Genomic DNA, 6,284 nt, shown 5'->3' with positions numbered 1-6,284 from the left:
CCTGCCCCTCCAGGATGTAGCCTTTCTCTCCCTTTGTGCCATTTCATGTCTATCCAGGCTATGTGTGCATCCACTCACCTTCCCTGGGATTTGCAACGTCCTCCCCGTACCTGCAGAATCCATTTTGTACCCCATCTTACGGTTCTTTTGTATCAGGGTGCCTGTGCGCATCGAGATCCTGAAACTCTGACACTGAAAAATGAAAAATATAGACTTTCACTTCGAAGTTGTAAGTTGCCTTCTAAGAGTGCAGACTTGAATTTACCGAGGGCTGACGCCCCTTAGTTCTGAGAACACCATCTGTACAGGCAGCTGAGTTTTGCCGTTGTGAACACGTCCCCACTTCTTAAGGAGTTCTCATGCTGAGAAGTAGCCCCAACGCAGAGACTTTAGACTAGAAGTTTGCATGGATTGACTGTAGAGACGAGGCGCAGCATCTCAGAGTTCAGCTGTCAGATGTGCTGCTTCTTTGGAAGAAACGTATTTTGTTATGATGGTGGTGGTGGTTTGCTGCAATTTGGACATTTGAAAAGAAGCATCCCTCTCAGACCCCAGATTGGGTCTGGGACCGAGGACTCAGTGTGCTCTTTCTCCCTCAAGCAGTTTGCAGGAGAGGCAGAGCTGCAGTGCAGCAAGACCTGTAGGCCAGCTGCCATACACACTGATTGTGACTGACCCGACCCTGAGAGAAACAGAAACTGATTTGAGCTGGGCCCTGCCCAACCCGGACTGGACTTGGTGAGCCCCATCCTGGACTCATGCCAGAACGCATTACCCAGAATATCCTGACACACATAGCTGACTGCCTGCGCCCAGAGGGACAAAGGCCCTCCCTGTGGCTGGGGGCAGGTGTTCCCTGAAGGCACTGACAGGCCTTTCTCCTGAATATCACCTGGAGAAAAGGACTTGAGCTGGCATTAGAATGGGCAGAGGCGCTCTTGCCCGTCTGTCTGGGGACCACCAGCGGGGCAGAGAAAAGGAGATGTGATGTTTAATTTTAGGTGTCAGCTTGACTGGGATACCCAGATAACCAGAGAGCTGGCAAGGCATTATTTCTGGGTATATCTGTGTGGGTGTTTCTGGAAGAGATTGGCATTTGAATCACTGGACAGAGTAAGGAATATTCACCTTCACCCAATGGGGGCAGACACCATCCAATCGGTTGAGGGCCTTGATAGAAAAAAGGCAGAAGAAAAGAGAATTTGCATGCAGGCTCTCTCTTTCTTTCCTTCTCTCTCTCTCTCTCCTGCAGCTGGGACAGCCATCTTCTCCTACCCTTGGACATTAGGTCCAGGCTTTGGGTTCTATAACTTGGACCAGCAGTACCCCCACCCACAGGTTCTCAGGCCTTCAAACTTGGACTGAGCTACGCCACCAGCTTCCCTGGTTCTCTAGCTTGCAGAAGGCATATGGTGGGGCTTTTCAACTTCCATAATCACGGGAGCCAATTCCCATAATAAAGCTCATCTGTCCATCCCCCTACCTACATTCTTGGTTCTGTTTCTCCATTCTATGCTGTGGTTTGCTGCAATGTTGAACGAGACTTTATGGAAGATTCTGGAATAATAGGGATCTACAACATAGACACCACCAATGGTTACCTCTGAAGGTGGCTGTGCTCAGAACACCTGGGCCTGGGAGGGAAAGGGGTGTCTCAGAGGGAGGCATGTCTCCTCCGTTAGTTAGGGTTATGAGGAAATTCACTTTTCCATTGCCTTTTGTTCTATCAAGGCCCTCGACTGATTGGATGGTGTCTGCCCCCGTGGGGTGAAGGTGAATATTCCTTACTCAGTCTGGGGATTTCAAATGCCAATCTCTGAGGAACCCTGATTAATGGAGGAGACATGCCTCTTTCTGAGACACCCCTTTCCCTCCCAGGCCCAGGTGCTCTGAGCACAGCCACCTCCAGAGGTAACCATTGGTGGTACTCTATGTTGTAGATCCCTTCCGTTATACCAGAACCTTCCATAACGTCTTGCTAAGCATAGCAGCAAACCACAGCCTAGAATGGAGAAGTCAAATATGGGTGCTAGTGGCAGGAGAATGGGAACATTGATGCTGGGAAGCTGCCAACAGACACTCACCACACATGCCACTTTCCTCTGGCCAAGGCTGGCACCACCTCTATAGATGAAAACTTGAGCCAAGAGGCTGGGATAGAGTGAGTGGGGAACCCGAGATCCTTTCTAATACTGGGGATCTGGGATTCTGTGAAGACCAGGGACAGCATGAGAGATTCAAGGGCTGACAGCCTGAGGGAGGAGGGTGCTGCATGCTACAGTGTTCTGTCCTCCACATCGGTATCTTCATCATCAATTTGGGGAGTGACACAGAAGGCAGGCTTGGCCCTCTAGCAGATGTCATAAACCAATAAGGAATAAAGGGTACTTACTGAAAGAATCTGGGATTCAAAGACAATTTGAGAACAGGGGAATTATGATCAAAATAAGCCCCAACCTGAAAGAGTCTGGTGGAACCTGAGGGGAAAGTTCAGTAGAGTGGGCAGAGAGTTGGATTTGTTGGTAGGGGCTCTGTCCAGTGGGACTCTTTGTTTCCACTTATTCCAACTCAAGTGTGCGTAAGCCAAAAGACCATGGGTTGGCTCACTTAACGAGAAAGTATGAATGTGTTCACTCTAGGCATGGCTGAACCTAAGTGCTAAAGCAACATTGTCAGGCCTCCAGTTCTCTCTCATGTGTCCATACTGCTTGTCTCTGCTTGGTTTTGTTCTTCCTGAAGGCTCTTTTCTATAAAAACATGATTGCCAACCACCTTAGATTTATATCCACCCTCCTCATCAACCCTAGTAGAAAGAAACTTCTGTCCCCCAACATACACATGAAACCCCAGGGAAGACTCTGGTCCTGCAAGGATCGTCTTCCTACCCTCTCGACCAATCCCTGTGTCTAGAGGGTGTGGCATGTCCTGATGTAGTGGCTGGACCCACACCATTGCCCCCTTTCCTGTCTTTGGTGAGGGGGCACCGTGATTGACCAGCCTAGGAGAAATGGAGTGCACGGGGTTGGTTTTCTCAGGGAATGGTGCTGGCTGACAAGAACAACATGTCCACCATGGTGTCTAATGCTGACTGGATCCATTTGACCATTTGTCTGGTCTCTGCCACATCCCAGGGCCAAGAAGCTGCTGCACTGTGAGCTCTGGATAAATGTTTTTCAGGTGATGAGTGAACTTCCTTCTCTGTGGACCTTAGCAGGAGATGACTTCTCCTCTTCTCTTGAATGGGGATGATAATCTGTCTACTTACTTCACAATGTTGAGGTGTAGCTCAATCAAGTCATGAGGTAGACAGGCTGAATGAAACACATCAATCCCCCCAACCCCCGGGACAAGGGGGAAGCAGCCAGTGCCGCCTCGTGATGCTGGCCAGGAGGGTTGGCCCATGCTAGGGAAAGCCAGAAGTTCTGTTGCTCTGTGTCCCCTTGCCCCTTGCCCCAACTTCCCACAATACCTGCTTCCTCCAGGATGCCTGGTTTCGTCCACCCAGAAAACATGTGACAGGATGTTTCCTCCCTCTTGCCAGGTGTGGCTGGGAATGGAGGCAGTGCTGCTGAAGAATATTCCAGGCCCACTCTGTCTTCCTCCCTGGAGATCTGCTCCCTAGCATTGATTGAGCAAATCCATCCATTGCCGACTAATTGGTGGATGGGAGTAGAACAGGGTGTAGATACTCCCCAAGTAAAGTCATCTCCTGCTCCTGGGAGGGGTGGCCTGATATATGGAGATGTCAGTTCTCCCTCAATTCATCCATCACTTCACTGTAGTCCCAATAAAGATTCCAGTTTTAGAAACTCACTCTGAATCATGCAAGGAGGGATAAAGGTCCACAGATGCCTAAGCCAAAGGAGGGTAGGCAGGAAGCTCTTCCAGATACTCAGGTACACTCTAAAGGTGCTGTTGTTGTCTTAAGCAGTATGGTGACAGTGAACCAACAGACAACTCAGCATGGAGAGGGGAGATCCCTGGTTAGAGGATAATTTCATCTATGATAAAAGGTGCATCACAAGTCAGTGGGAAAGAGTTGCTGTTCTTGTTGGAAAAACTCTTACTATATGGAGAAAAACAATGTCATCCCTTGTAAGATGGATGTTCAGATGATGGATTAAAGAATCATACATTGATTCTTTTTTTATCCTTATACTTTAAGTTCTAGGGTACATGTGCACAATGTGCAGGCTTGTTACATATGTATACATGTGCCATGTTGGTTTGATGCACCCATCAACTCGTCATTTACGTTAGATATTTCTCCTAATGCCATCCCTCCCCCAGCCCTCCACCCCCAACAGGCCCTGGTGTGTGGTGTTCCCTGCCCTGGGTCCATGTGTTCTCATTGTTCAATTCCCACCTATGGGTGAGAACATGGGGTGTTTGGTTTTCTGTCTTTGTGATAGTTTGCTGAGAATTATGGCTTCTAGCTTCATCCACGTCCCTGAAAAGGACATGAACTCATTCTTTTTAATGCCTGCATAGTATTCCATGGTGTATATGTGCCACATTTTCTTAATCTAGTCTGTCATTGATGGACGTTCAGGTTGGTTCCAAGTCTTTGTTATTGTGAACAGTGCCACAGTAAACATACATGTGCACGTGTCTTTATAGTAGCATGATTTATAATCCTTTAGTTATATACCCAGTAATGGGATGGCTGCGTCAAATGGTATTTCTAGTTCTAGATCCTGAGAAATCGCCACACTGTCTTCCACAATGGGTGTACTAATTTACACTCCTACCAACAATGTAAAAGCATTCCTATTTCTCCACATCCTCTCCAGCATCTGTTGTTTCCTGACTTTTGAATGATCACCATTCTAACTGGCATGAGATGGTATCTCATTGTGGATTTGATTTGCATTTCTCTGATGACCAGTGATGATGAGCATTTTTTCATGTGTCTGTTGGCTGCATAAATGTCTTCCTTTGAGAAGTGTCTGTTCATATCCTTTGCCGACTTTTTGGTGGGGTTGTTTGTTTCTTTCTTGTAAATTTGTTTAAGCTCTTTGTAGATTCTGGATATCAGCCCTTTGTCAGATGGGTAGATTGTAAAAATTTTTTCTCATTTTGTAGCTTGCCTGTTCACTCTGATGATAGTTTATTTTGCTGTGCAGAAGCTCTTTAGTTTAATTAGATCCCATTTGTCAGTTTTGGCTTTTGTTGCCATTGCTTTTGGTGTTTTAGTCATGAAGTCCTTGCCCATGCCTATGTCCTGAATGATATTGCCTAGGTATTCTTCTAGGGTTTTTGTGGTTTTAGGTCTTACATTTAAGTCTTTACTCCATCTTGAGTTAATTTTTGTGTACAGTGTAAGGAAGGGATCCAGTTTCAGCTTTCTACATATGGCTAGCCAGTTTTCCCAGCACTATTTATTAAATAGGGAATCTTTTCCCCATTTCTTGTTTTTGGCAGGTTTGTCAAAGATCAGATGGTCGCAGATGTGTGGTATTATTTCTGAGGCCTCTGTTCTGTTCCATTGGTCTATATCTCTGTTTTGGTACCAGTACCATGCTGTTTTGGTTACTGTAGCCTTGTAGTATAGTTTGAAGTCAGGTATCGTGATGCCTCCAGCTTTGTTCTTTTTGCTTAGGATTGTCTTGGCTGTGCAGGCTCTTTTTTGGTTCCATATGAACTTTAAAGTAGTTTTTTCTAATCCTGTGAAGAAAGTCATTGGTAGCTTGATGGGGAGGGCATTGAATCTATAAATTACTTTACGCATTATGGCCATTCTCAAAATATTGATTCTTCCTATCCATGAGCATGGAATGTTCTTCCATGTGTTTGTGTCCTCTTTTATTTCGCTGAGCAGAGGTTTGTAGTTCTCCTTGAAGAGGTCCTTCACATCCCTTGTAAGTTGGATTCCTAGGTATTTTCTTCTGTTTGTAGCAATTGTGCATGGGAGTTCACTCATGATTTGGCACTCTGTTATTGGTGTATAGGAATGCTTGTGATTTTTGCACATTGATTTTGTATCCTGAGATTTTGCTGAAGTTGCTTATCAGCTTAAGGAGATTTTGGGCTGAGACCATGGGGTTTTCTAGATATACAATCATGTCATCTGCAAACAGGGACAATTTGACTTCCTCTTTTCCTTATTGAATACTCTTCATTTCTTTCTGTTGCCTGATTGCCTTGGCCAGAACTTCCAACACTATGTTGAATAGGAGCGTTGAGAGAGGCCATCCTTTTCTTGTGCCAGTTTTCAAAGGGAATGCTTCCAGTTTTTGCCCATTTAGTATGATATTGGCTGTGGGTTTGTCATAAATAGCTCT

Source organism: Pongo pygmaeus, chromosome 12, assembly GCF_028885625.2.
Source record: "Pongo pygmaeus isolate AG05252 chromosome 12, NHGRI_mPonPyg2-v2.0_pri, whole genome shotgun sequence".
Classification (NCBI taxonomy): domain Eukaryota; kingdom Metazoa; phylum Chordata; class Mammalia; order Primates; family Hominidae; genus Pongo; species Pongo pygmaeus.
This window is presented reverse-complemented; position numbering follows the sequence as displayed.